The sequence below is a fragment of the Mixophyes fleayi genome, chromosome 5 (genome assembly GCF_038048845.1).
Source record: "Mixophyes fleayi isolate aMixFle1 chromosome 5, aMixFle1.hap1, whole genome shotgun sequence".
Taxonomy (NCBI): Eukaryota; Metazoa; Chordata; class Amphibia; order Anura; family Limnodynastidae; genus Mixophyes; species Mixophyes fleayi.
The window spans coordinates 272,253,145-272,267,714 of NC_134406.1; positions in this window are offsets into that span (position 1 = coordinate 272,253,145).

A 14,570-nucleotide genomic window follows, 5' to 3' on the forward strand; every position below is an offset into this window, starting at 1 on the left:
CTGCAGATTTTATATAGAGACAAACTTCTTATCATGCAGATCAGACTGCGCACGTGAAACTCATAATATTTTCATTACCATGGAGTCAAATTCGAAATCGTTCGACCTTTAGTGTTGTTTTATAATGAACTTGCAAAAAAATCATTAACAGCCACAAACTGATTCATCATTTTGCCAATAAAAAATGAACAGAAAATGAACAGACTATAATTCCTGAGATAACGGCGGATTTCTTATTATTGAACATCCCAGCAATGGTGTTTTTATCTACTATAGACGTATTATTTATTATACTAGATGTACAGCAGCTAATCTGTGTATTGGATTTGTTTAGATGTTTTACAATCAGAGTAAATTTATTCTTAGTAAATGTTTATTTAGTTTGTATCTGCAGCATTTATAATATTGATGATTTTAAGCTTTGTCTTTTGTAATCACTTTTCCATTAAGCTCTCTCCACTTATTGTACTTGTATATAATGTTGGAGGGATACGTGGGCGGATTTGATCAGCCAATTTGGTTGTTTTCAGACCAATAATTCTATTTGATCAAAATGTGAGTGGATTTGATTGGATAGAAGCAGTGATGGTCCAACAGAATCTGGGGCCTACGGCAATAAGACCATGTGACCATGTGACCCTTCCTTATTTACCAGTGGTAGAACCTTCGTAGAAGCTGGAGATGTGGTGGCTATCTAGCCAGAGGGGGCTGGCATATATATTAGCGTAGTTAAGCCTCACTCCAGAGCAACACTGTGTATGTGCTGGCCTCCCACATAATCAGAAGAGGGGTGCCTTAGGGGTGGGGGGTTTCCAGTTTCCCAGTAAACCCCCCTACACGGGAATCAGTTCTGTGATTCAGAAGAAGCAGAAACAGGTTCTAGGAACCTCCACCTCCTGCCTGCATTAAAATAACTGTAACACAGACTGCAACCTATGACCTATGTTTTAATGAACATTGGCTTCAACAAAATGGCTGCCTTTACTGTTCTTAATTCTGTTTTTTGGTGTTTCTGTGACTTTACTAATTCTGATTTGTTTTTTAATATTTAATTGAATGTGAGAGGAGATTAGTATTCATGTTGTAGAACTGCATTACTTTCAAGATTTTACATTATTTTAATTTGGAAAGATGATCAAGATTGATTTATTTAAAGGTGGTCAATATTAATGTAAGTTTTTAACATACAGTTTACTTTATACATCAGTCTTATTTTTCCCGCATTCATTTCACATATGCTGTTACATTTACATACACTGGACGTTTCTAACTTTATTATTATTGCGGCAAGTGGTTTTTGTTTTGCTTTCTTTAGCCCAAAAACCAAGCTTTTAGAAACCGCCCTCTACAGACCCTGTGTTTGCCCCTGGTGGGTCCTATGGAAGATAGATCAGCATTGTCCAGCTTCCCTCCCAAAAACATCCCAAAAATAATATAAAATAATAACATTCACTTACAGTTTATATGTTTATAACATTAGTAATGGGGAAAATAGCTTTTTTGAGTTTATTTCAAATGCAACTAAAACCTTAACGTGGATCATCTCACTAAGGTATAAGCGCAGAGAAAACTGATCTGCGAGACTGGAGAACAGACACGCGCTGCAGGCACCCGAGCAGCACCTCGGTTTTTATTACATTTGTCCCATTTCGGTAAAGCTTTTATTACAGTACTCAGACTGCGCTCAGAAATACACAACTCCGCTAAAAGCTGGTGGAGAACTGATCTCGTTCTGTGCAGCCAATCAGATTCTAGCTATCGTTTAGTAGAATGAACTAGAGAAATGATAGCTTGAATGGGCAACATTTCCACGTTTACTTTTTAGAAGTTTTGATAACCTTACCCCTAGGTGGGAGGTGTAATTAATAATATTAGCACTTTACCAGCCCATGAACATAAGTAGAAAAAAAATCATGTATTACAATTAATAATTTTGTGAACAAGGGTTTTGGGTCGACTTTTAAATTAAAGTAATTTCTTTTAAAACTCTGTGGTTTATGTTTTTTACTGGTATAATGAGCTGGGGATATTGCTATTAATAACTATTTGTCTTAACCTTCAGACTTCATTGTTGTCTTAGATCCATGACCTGTTAGAGGCAGATAACTCGGGACGTGTCCAGATGCGTTGGTGTCAAAGAAGATGTTTTGAGTTAAGAGTCAAAGTGGGTGTGGCTACAGTATTATTCGCCACCAATAATAAAGCAGCCGATGGCAGCCGCAGAGGTCACCAAAGGAGGACCTGAGATGGTAACAGCAATGACAGATGAACTGTCCGGGTCCAGCAGCTGAACTAACATAGTTCCAGTAGATCATCTAAATAACCCCAAGCACGATGACTCCTCCGCTCCACCATGACATCTCCCACCATCTCTACCTGCCGCTCCCGCACCAGCGTTCCAAAAGGAATTATTGACTGTTATTAGTACTGACCTCCGAAATGACCCAATTTAGGCCGGACAGCCCTCATTTGAAGCCAGGTTTTACGGAAAAGTGGGCAGGATTTGTTAAAAAGTGGGCAGCACAGTGGCTCAGTGGTTAGCACTTCTGCCTTACAGTACTGGGGTCATGAGTTCGATTCCCGACCATGGCCTTATCTGTGTGGAGTTTGTATGTTCTCCCCTTGCTTGCGTGGGTTTCCTCCGGGTGCTCCGGTTTCCTCCCACACTCCAAAAACAAACATACTAGTAGGTTAATTGGCTGTTATTAAAATTTACCCTAGTCTCTCTGTCTGTGTGTATGTTAGGGAATTTAGACTGTAAGCTCCAATGGGGCAGGTACTGATGTGAGTGAGTTCTCTGTACAGCGCTGCGGAATTAGTGGCGCTATATAAATAACTGATGATAATGATGATGGGTTGATGAGTATATTAAGGCGTGCCATGTGTGAAATGGGGTCGTGTTTTACATGGATCAGGGGTAAAGTTTATGCCTCGATTTGTTGGGAGCGATGTCAGTACAATGACTGATACAATCCTACCATACAGGGAAGATTGTTAAAGGGACTCTATCACCAATTTTGTATTATTTATGATGTCTAAAATGAAAGTTAAGCTGCAGGTACTGTCTGTTCTATCCTTGGTTTCTCTCCACTCACTTCCAGCCTCCTTCCCTCTAAAACAAATGGTAGGGGGGCGCCAATATTTGGGGGACGGGACGGGACCTAAAACACTGATCCAGTGCCCCCCACACTGAGCGCCGGCCGTTGACATGGAGGAGAAGCCGGAGGAAGCTTTTTACCTGTGAGGTTGCCGGTTGCTGCTCAATGTTAGTGTTCTGTTAGGAGCGTGGGGCTTGCCTATGATGTCACAAGTCTGACGAGCGCTGCCCGCCTGAGGTGGGGGAGCAGTCTCCAAGTGGGGGGCTCAGGCACCATCTACCGTGGCCACCAAGCTTCAGCTGGCCCAGGTGTGAGGTGGGCTGTGGATTGTAGCACTCAAATATAGGAATACGTCTTATCTGGATAGACAAGAAGAAGAATAGCGATGCTTCAAATTGGCGCTATAACTGCTATTTGCAGCAGGTACTGTCAAATAATGTACAGGAAACTTCTCTGTACAAGTTTTTATACAAATACGATTCTTTGTAATAAGATAAAGCACATGGGAAAGACTTTAATCTGCATTTAAGGCGACTTTGATTAAAATGAGACTAAAATAGTTTTTTTTTCTTGTCTATAAAACTTTTACTGAACGTTGATCTGTGATCGTCTCTTTGTATCCAGCCTGCAGATAGTCTGGGAGACGCGGCCATCGTACCCTGCGACATGCAGCTTGTTTAGAATGACAGAATAAATTACAGAGCACTTGGGTTCCCAGCAGTGAGTTCAGAGATACTTCCTAGATAAATAATTGACAGGAAACCAAAATCACAGACTGAGAGCAGAAAGTGGGATGAGATGTTTTCATAAAAAGCACAGCTCATCACTTGCAGAAGTTAAAGCTCATTTTCCCCCGTATTTCTGGGTGTTGGATCAGCCTGGGTGACGGAAAACTGCTGATCGATACAACTTGGATTCATTTCAACAAATTAAGTAGTTTCTTAGTGAAATCAGGCAAATACAACTTACTAAACATTACGTGGATTGGGGTCTAAGCAGAACAATGCTTATTACATCTTATTGTTGTATTTATTGTAAATATGGCCACTGATTAGGTCGTGATGTATGTTGATAACTTATGTCATTGATGTAAATCCTAAAAGTGAAAGGGTTAACTAACAGTGGGGTATTTTTTAATTTACTTATACTTTTTTAATTTATATATTTATTTTATTTTTGCAACTAAGCATCAGGTTCTCATTAATAACATCTTAGAAGACACTACCTCACTCTCTCTCTCTGAACGTCAAACAAACTGAGGCTGGGTACAGACTACAGGGTTTTCAGCTGATTATCGGGCCAATCACACGATAAATGACCGTTCGGTCCAATATCGCACTAGTGTGTACGCTCCAACGATGAACGGTTATCGTTCCAGAGCCCAGCGTATTATTTCATTTAGTTTTTAAAGCAGACTAAAAATCTTGTTCAACGATGTAACAATGTCGTTCCAATCCTGCAGTGTGTATGTACTCAGGACTGGCAGTGTCCATAGATCTCTATTGAGTCGCAGAGTCACCATTTTTTCTGCTGATGGTTAGGACAAATCTGACGGTAAATCTTGCAAAACATGTTTAGTGTGTACACAGGAATCGGCTGCTGATCGGGAGTTTTTTTCTCAGTCGTTGGTAAAATTTTTAAGAATATCACATTAGATTTATCATTACAATGAACTAAGCTCTTCAAAACTGTATATCTTGAAGAGGAGAGATAACACAATAATTTATTTCTGTAGGGTACATGGAGCCAGTGTGTCGATTGGCAGAGAGGGATATTATACTAGAGTTTCCTTTGCTTGTTATGACAAGACAAAAACTATATATACCTTTAATACTTTAATGCTCTGTCACCTCCCAAGATTGGAGCCAATATATATATTCTATAAATTTGTTTGAAGCATCACATGAGGTCTGGCTTACATTCATGATGACAGACATATAATCATGTGATCTAACAAATATATATGAGGCCTAACTTCTAACCACGCTTCATTGGTTCCCAGACAATTGACAGGCTGCATTCTCCTGAATATTAGTTCATGTCACAAAATAGCTGCATCCTTTATCTGGAGATAAAGGATCCACTTTAAGAGAGATCATTAGGGCTCCCTCCACACAAAGTTCTTGAGACCCACTTGTTGTTTTGTGATCTCCCTAAAATATCTAAAGTCGAACAACTGTCTGAAATTCTCTGAAAAAGGAAACAAGCAGATTCACTGGAACAAAGTTTTCCGCCGACTATCCAGTTTCCATGCACTGAGACCATAAGATGAATAATGCCTCTCCTTCCAGATTTGGTGAACACATTATAAGGATTGAAGACTTACAGGGAAATACATTAAAACATTAATGTAAATATGTAGCAATGTTACCTAATCAGTCTTCATAAAACATTATCGAGGTTTAAAAGAAAACAGCCTTTTGTGCTACATCATACTTTTCTTCTACAACCTTCACTTCCATCCAGACGCCTCAGGTACGACAGATACTGTCCATCCTACTTTGTTTTGTGGGTCTCTTGAGACATTCCAGTCATAATACGTCTACTTAGACTAAGAACATCTCGAGACGTGAACTCTGAAACACCTCAGGAGACCTGCAAAATCCCATGATCTAATGCTTGAAGACTTAGAGGGAACTTTGCTTATTTATGTTCATAGTTTTATCTGTTATCTCTTCTCTTTTTCAAAACGTAGTCCCCTTGAAACTCTGTTGCCTCTCGCCTTTCTCCTACAACTCATCATCCCATTCCACTCTACAATGTCATCTCTATGTCGTTCCTTATCTCTTCAACATCTCCTAGTAGGTAAAGAGAGGTCCTTCCCCTTTCAGCAGCGATCTATCAGTACACACTTTAACTGTTAGACATACCATTTCTGTTACCTTGATTATTCAATAGAATGGCTTGACTGAATTAACTATTTGGCTGGATACAAAGGGTTGCAATATTACATCAGGGAATGACACTTCACGCTTGTGTGAAACATTAAGACATTTAACACATTGTATCTGCAGCGTTACACGATCTGAGGCTGTGATACATTTTGATACAATAACATTTATATTGATACATATTAATACATATGCCAATGCTAATTCAGCCAGTATAGTACCGTGAAGACACATTGCACATAATCTGGAAGTTGTAACCAAATGACTTCCTAGATTATCTGTTGACCTAGATAACTAACTTGGGCTGCCAGCTAGCTATATTAACAATTACTCAGACATTGTTCTGATTACTAAAGCTGGGTACACACTACAGAAATTTCGACCAACTTTTTATGCCGAGCGATTTTACATGCGATCGATGTTCCGATCGCTCGGTCCATGGACTGCATACACACTGGCCTTGGTTAGGACGATAAAGGGAAGAGCGGACGTCCCTTTGGTGACTTTTTACAGCCATGTTGCCGTGAGCAATGACTGTAATTTCATACTCACTGTTGTGGATCGGTCGGAAGTTTATACACACTACACAACGGAAACGAGATTGGAACGAAAATATTAAATGGTACGACCAACCAAATGAGGCGACAATCGTCCATTTGGGAGACTTTCGACCATTGTGTCACTGCACACACTGACCTGACTTTTGAACGAGAGGTCGTATGTCGGCTGATTTAGCCGATTATTGGATGAAAACTGTGTAGTGTGTACCCAGCTCTACAACCCAAATATATTCCACACTCATAACGATGAACATTTGAGACAAATGGTAATTACCTTAACTCACCAAACTCAATTTACCACCCTGTCATGCAATATGGCTTCTGTTGTCCTGCTTTTTTCACATAATAGGGCAATAGTCTTTATAGTTCCACTACATACAGTATTGCAGGAAAAGCAAGGCCAAAACATACCTAAAAACAAGAAATAACAATACACATAATACACCGATGCTCTGGTATATATACATAGCCTGGGCCAAGGATTAAAAAATACAATGAACTGTGAGAAACGGGTGATGAATAACAAGTCCTCAGTCCACTGGGACCCCATGTCGTCACACGGACCATTTACATAAGATGAATGTGTGGGAAAGGCTCATTTACAATGGCGTTACCTGGTCTGTAGAGGGCTTATACCTGAGGACCCAGAGATTGGGTCTTGTTCCGATATGTATAATGAGATGAACTCTGCACTCTGCACTAACGCACATTACTAGGTGCACTCCAACCAATGTGCTAAACACCTTCAAACACACAGAGTGACAATACTGACAGTCCCGGTGTTCTCTCACTCTTTTAGTTAATTTAAGTCATACATTAGGCTACACCGCAAAGCATTCTGGGGGAAAAAACGAAAAACTTGAAATGAACAAAGTGGGAGGATATTGGACTTTAATTTGATATTTTTACTGTTTCCATTTTTGCTAGGTGCAGATTTTATTTATTGAGATATTTATATAAACTTTGTGGTGTAACCTTGAGATGTGCGTGGTGGGCATGTAGTCACACTTACGCAGGTATCGGCTCAAGTGGACGCATATCTGCTACAAACTTACATAGGAAAAAACGCATGTAAAAAAACGTATTTGCATATTTTCACTCGAACGCATCTCAAGATGCGTCTAGCTAAAAAACACTGCCAGACTACATTAGGCATATATGTGTGTATACGTATGCTCCTTGATAGCTTAGAGAAAACATAGGGTAGAGAAAGAGTAGAGATAGAGTAGAGAAAGTGCACTGATAGAGTAGAGTAGAGATAGAGAAGAGACAGAGTAGAGAAAGCACAGGGATAGAGTAGGGTAGAGTAGAGATAGAGTAGAGACAGCACAGGGCTAGAGTAGAAAAGAGTAGAGTAGAGATAGAGTAGAGACAGGGATAGAGTAGAGTAGAGTAGAGATAGAGTAGAGAAAGCACAGGGATAGAGTAGAGTGGAGTAGAGATAGATTAGGGACAGAGTAGAGAAAGCACAGGAGTAGAGTAGAGTAGAGTAGAGTAGAGATAGAGAAGAGACAGAGTAGAAAAAGCGCAGGGATAGAGTAGAGAAAGCTCATGGATAGAGTGGATATAGAGTCAACAGGTTTAGTAGGAAATGAGAAAGTCACTACCCTATTTGTACACAACATAATATAATGAAATGTCATGTATACAAGAAAGAATATTGTTTGGACAGTAATTGATAGGGGCAAAAGTCACATTTTCAATATAGAATGTAATTAAATACAAATACAAATTAAACTCAAACATCTGTTGTTTTTTTTCTCTTCAACTATCAAAAGGGAAATCTTCTTTTCTGCAACATTCCAAGTGGAAATGTCAATGTGAATAGACAGTGAGGACTTTTTATACTATAACTGTGAGGTACAGTAGCTGGAGGGGTCAATGGCTACATCGTGCTGAAGATCATCATCATCATCGTGTATCACTGCGCCTGCCTCCAGCACCCGTAAGATCTTTGTCTCTGTGGATGCGTCTACGTCCAATTGAGTTGCAGGTAAGTGAACATGCCCTCGCTGTACTCCGCCCAGGCTGCCACGTAACGCCTCTCAGGGTGTACGGCCACGCAAATCAGCAGTGCGCAATAAATACGAACCTATGTGTACGCACTTTTGGTACATGTGCTTGGTGAAATATGTATCTTACGCAAAAAAAAATATGTGTGTCTACTTTTAAATGAGCCCCACGAAGAAGCATTGGGGGTCTTTAGCCATTCGTACACGACCCCTAATGATTACCGTTAAGCCCACAGATGCTGCTGCTCAGCTGAACCTTGTGTGCGCCTCTGCAGCTCACAGAGGATGTGTCCGCTCTCTGACATAAAGCACACATCCATGTAACAATGTGTCTGCTAACTTCACATGATACCAGGAGGTCAATAGCCCCAGATACACGTGGGGAGAAAGAGCCCTCTTCACAAGTTTATATTCCTTAATCTCTCTGCTTTATACATGGGAAGCTCTGCTGACATAGAGGCTGCTCAGAACCAGGGCTGGGTGATGAAAACAAGATGTATGGTGGAAACTCCTTCACTGCCGCAGAGTCAGCGTATACTATAGTTAGAATGTAACGATACAGCTTTTATTTATCACACTGTATTAAAGTCCCTTCTCACTGCTGGGCGAAAACTTTTAAAAGCTGAAATAATGAGTTAAAAAAAGCCTAACATTTAAAAGAGGGTTCCAGTCTCGGGGAAAGTGATGGACCAATAGGAAATAAGGGTCGGCTTGTACTTTGCAACTTTTTCACCGAGAAGGTGACATTGAATTGTAGTCAAGTTTTTCTCAGATGTTGGTAAATGGGATCATTTTATCATTGTGAGGAAGGATCCAAGAAAGATGGAAGAGAGTAAAATTTATGCACAAAAGTTTGCGGAGTAAATGCGGAGTTTACTGTGGTTAATGAGCAGCCAAAAAGAACATAAAACTAACGGCGAGTAAGTTAAAAGAAGGAATAGCATTAAAAGAAATGGATAAGCAGAACAACAAATATGTATTTTATTCTAATAAATAAATAATAAATGAATAAAAGTTGAGCTCTTATAAATATTCAGTTTTCCTTAGTTAATTTCTTAAGATAAAGGAAAAGCAAATTATGTTTTTGGGCTAATTGAATTCCCCGTTCACGCACACAAAAAAAATGTAACATTTTCGCTTCACGCAGTTCTGCTCTTCACCTGTTGACGCCATCGCAAGCAAAATCTAAAGAATTTTTTTGCCTATGTTATTTCCCGATAGTACGGGGCGAGCGCCAGAAGTCTTATTGATTCTTGTTGCACAACATTTTCACTCGCGTGCAATGAATTGTATCACCCGAGTCTGCTCTCCACGCTCCGGGGCTGGTGGAGCGGGAGATATGGTAGTGTGCGCTGCGTAAGAACACTCTGCCCGCGCCCAGAAAGCGGGCGCACACATATGCTCCTATAGAGACCTGCGTGATTCTATGGCCAGGATGTGCCTGTTGGAGGTGGGAAGGGGCATCCTAACGTTGGCCATATACAGTAAGGGCTTCAGACCTGTATGCAGACACAGATATGTCTATTACAGCTGAGGTATTTGTATCAGTTTCCGGGTTACCACCAGCGGGTAGAAGTAGAACAGGTACTTGCCGACGAAGGCTACCCCTTTTGTATGGCAGTGCCTATTTATCAAGTATTGCTAAATAACACCGTCTCAGAATGGCGTTAAAAGAGTAGACCGCCCAAAAAATTATATATATTTTTTATTTTAGGCCGGTTCCCTCTAAAACATGAGGACAATGAGTGTGCTCCCCCCCAGCACCAGGCTACAACAGGGAAACCTGCAGGGTGGGGGGCCCGTGTCCTAGTGGTTATCAAAGAAGAATACAACAGTCCTCAAACCCTTGTGTCCCACTTGACTAAATAATAAAATCTTATTCATCTGTTCCTCTGTCTTTCACCAAAAATCCCGTAAGAGCCGAGGAAACTGATTGTGACTGTGATTGGGAGTGACCGAGAGTCCCGTTAGCTGCTCAGCCAATCAGAAGCGTTCTTCTTCCACGCTAGAGATAAAGCTCCGACAGTTGGGGAATCAGCGCTCCTCGATGTTACGAGCAAAATGTAATATTGCGTCTAACTATCCTGCTCGCCAAACTGCGCATGTTCACGTGAGGACCGCACGTCCATTGGGTTGGGTGAAACTTTGGCTATAATGAGTGGACCTCTGGGCACTTATCGTAGTGTAAGTGAACATTACCCCTCATTACGCCGGATAGAATCAGCCCCTTTGTGTCGACGTTTCAAAATGTGAACATGAAACAATATTATAGATGCCCATCATGAACGTCTGCTGAAGAATGTCCGCGACATGTCCAAGGGAGGTCTGCCACCTGCACTGTGGACACGGCTATCATAGCACAGATATCTATGACTAGAGGTCTCTGCACACACCCTCTGGAGCTTTACATGGTATTCACAGCTTATCTGTACACAGAGCTCTCACTGATCCCTATAGTAAAGCTGATCCCTATACACACCGACATGTCAGGTACCGTGAATGCTCCTTGAGCTATTTTTAGCCGTCAAAATGTTTTGAATGACGTTCTAAGAGTAGATTGATGATTAAATACCAGCATGTACGTAGACTCACCCAGGTATCCAGGGAATCTCTTTGTTTTCACAATTTTGAAGACATTTAATTACCTTGTTAGATGTAGTAAGAAAGGGGTCGGCCCTTGGAGACGTTTTACAAGTTTCTTTAAGGAAGGCTGAAAATATAATACGGGTTTATTTATTATTATATATTAACATAGAAACATAGAATTTAACAGCAGATAAGAAACACTTCACCATCTAGTCTGGCTTTCTTATAACCTATGGTAACCTCAAACCCTGTTTGGTCCTTTAATCTTTGATATCCTTATGTCCATCCCAAGCATGTTTACATTGCTGTACTGTATAAGCCTCTACCACCTCTGATGGGAGGCTATTCCTCTTATCCACTACCCTTTCTGACTCTGAACCTCCTTCCCCCCAGTGTCAGTACATGTCCTTGTGTTCCAATACTTCTCTTCCTTTGTAGAATGTTTCCCTCCTGTACCTTGTTATAACCCTGGATATATATGAACGTTTCTATCATGTTCCCCATTTCCCTTCTCTGCCCCGAACTATACATAATAAGATATTTTAGTCTTTCTGGGTAAGTTTTGTGCTGTAGACCATGCACCATTTTAGTTGCCCATCTTTGTACAGTCTGTAATGTATTTATATCCCTTTATGGAGATATGGCCTCCAGAACTGAACACAGTATCTAGATGAGGCCGTACCAATGACCTATACAGTGGTATTATTACTTCTTTCTTTCTGCTACTGATTCCTCTCACTATACAACCAAGCATCTGACTTACCTTCCTCATTGCTTTGTTACATCACTTACCTGCCTGTAAGTCACCTGAAGTAGTGACTCCTAGATCCCTTTCCTCCGCAGTAGTTTCCATTATAGTGCCATTAATACTATATTTAGCATGTGGGGTTTGAGACCCAAGTGCATGATTTTGCGTTTTTTGGCATTAAACTAGTTTCCACTCTCTTGACCGTTCCTCTAGTCTACATAGATCATCAGTCATTTCTTTTACACCATTATTATTATTATCCTTTCTTTGTAAAGCGCCATGCCTCCAATAGTCCCTATTTTTATGCTCCTATAGACTGCAACTCAGCGGATTGAAATGGACAGATCTGTGGTCCTGTCCTGTCCAGTGCAGGCTACAATCATTCCCGACTGAATGTCACCAAGTCACCAGCCTCCGCCCTTAATTAAAACTTTTCATTTACAATACTGCACTACATTTACAACACTAAATATATAACGGTGTTCCCTCTATTACACGTGTCCCAGCTTTCCATTACAATTTTTTGCCAACGGAGACCAAATGACGCGACTGGGGGCGCCAACTATTTTTACTTTGAAATAGCTTATTTATACAAACTGAGTTGAGTGCTAAAGTTTGCCAGCCCTCCAATGCTGCCCGCATTTTCCATGCCACGCCCGGATCCGCCCCAGTACGATCAGCTCCTCCCATCTCAGGAAGTAGACATTCGCCCCCCACGTACTCAGTACAACCATGCCGCACTATGCTGGGTGGGAATCTGACAAAAGCGGGTGCAACGCTAAGAGTTATCGGAAACGGACGAGTGCAGTGTTCTAGACCTCTGTCTCTAGCAGCAATGTTGTTACTGCTATTTATGGATCATTTTTATGCTTTCAAATCACCCAAAAGGAAAAGTCCCATCAAGCTATTTCCTGTATACTGACCACAGGCTACATAGCATAATATTATAGTGTCCCTGAATCATTTATCACTCTCGAAAAGTATCGGTTTAATAAGAATATCATAATGATCGAACCCTGACGCTGACCCATTTAGTTAGACAGTGCCAACCATATTACACAGCGCTGCACAGAGAATATTTACTTCTCAGTAACTCCTCCTATTCTAATGTACTGTACGGATAACCAAACCATACCTCCCAACATGTCTGCCCCCTGGCAGCGGGACACAGGGTGTGGCCATGGCACAATGGGGGCGTGGCTATGCCCCCAGAAGGTTGCCTGGTGCTGTAAATGTATCTATAATTGTATTTAAAACTGGAGATTGGCGAGAATCCGGTGATGCGGTGCTGGAGGATTCCCCATAGATCAGTGCAAGGTCCGCTTGAACCTAGCACCCGGGGCTGACTGGCCAATTTAAGCCCAGGGGGCGGTACTCGGCTCAGCCTATTAGGAACATTTTAAAGGAAAATAATGCAAGTGACCCAGCTCAAGGTAGCCGACTATGAGACCGGCCCGGAGGGGCAGATGTCTCTTGTCCAGCCAGCCCCTGCCCAGCAGGAGAGTGAGTGAGAGATGGGGTCTAGAGACGGTTATACTGCTGCAACCCGGTTGCCCACATGGTACCAGAGAGCAGCAGCGCCGGTGCCCCTTTAGACAATGCTGGAAGGATTCTGTCAGTGCGCTGCCCCCTGAAGGCCACAGGAAGCACTGCACAACAGTCATACTCATACAGCTCAGAGTGACTGCAGCCCGGGGGTCTGGCTACTGCCGTTCTGGGACTTATTTCAGTTTGAATTTGTACGAGATCCCCAGGAGCGGGGGGTCTGGAATGTACTTGTGGACAAGAGATTTGAAAAGAAATCTCCCAGCCCGAACCTAGTAGTGCCAATGAGAAGTCAAAGCACGGCCCAGATTGAGGTCCAGGTTGATTCAAGTGGAAGAGAAGTAAATCAGCCTGGACTGGATACAAGAATGAAGGGATGGGGTCTGGATTCCCCTGACAACGTGTGTGTAATAATGGTATATAAAGATGGCGCTCTGTTCCTGTTATATTCCTGTGACCTACAGCTGACGCTCTCATTCATCCTCCAGCTGTCCAATGTTACGTCCTGAGACAACGCTGTCCCCGCTACCAGGTGGACCTGCTCCATAGTAAGCGGATCAAGAGGAACAGCGACAGTCACCAGCAAAGAGGTACTGCAGCAGCTCCACACACCAGAAAAGAGGGGCTGTGTCCTAATTCATCTCTAATAGTATAATGCTTGGATATCCTTCACATATTGGGGCTCAGGGAACAAAAATTTTCATTGGGGGGAGGGGGCAAGGACTACTGTAGGACTTGGAGCCCCTTTTTCTCATGCTTGGTATCCTGTTTTACGACAGTTGTATCAGTGACTGTAGATATACAAAGACCCCCAATCATATGTTTATTTTTATCAGTGTTTCAGTGATTGGCCAAAAATGTATTTATACATTATTAAATAAATATTATTATTAATATTAGATACCAAGTAGTACCATAGCTGTTAGAAAGATAGATAAATTCAATTGTTCATCTTAAAAAATTACATTTTTCATAATCCTTAACCTAGTTTTTATTCAGATTTCGTTGACAGCCAAAATATCATTTCATTGGGAGTATATTTAAATCTATAGTCACCGCCTCACTGGTCTGAGCTATAAATGTAAATTGCTATATCTCATGTTTGTTACTGGACGCACCGCACGAAATTC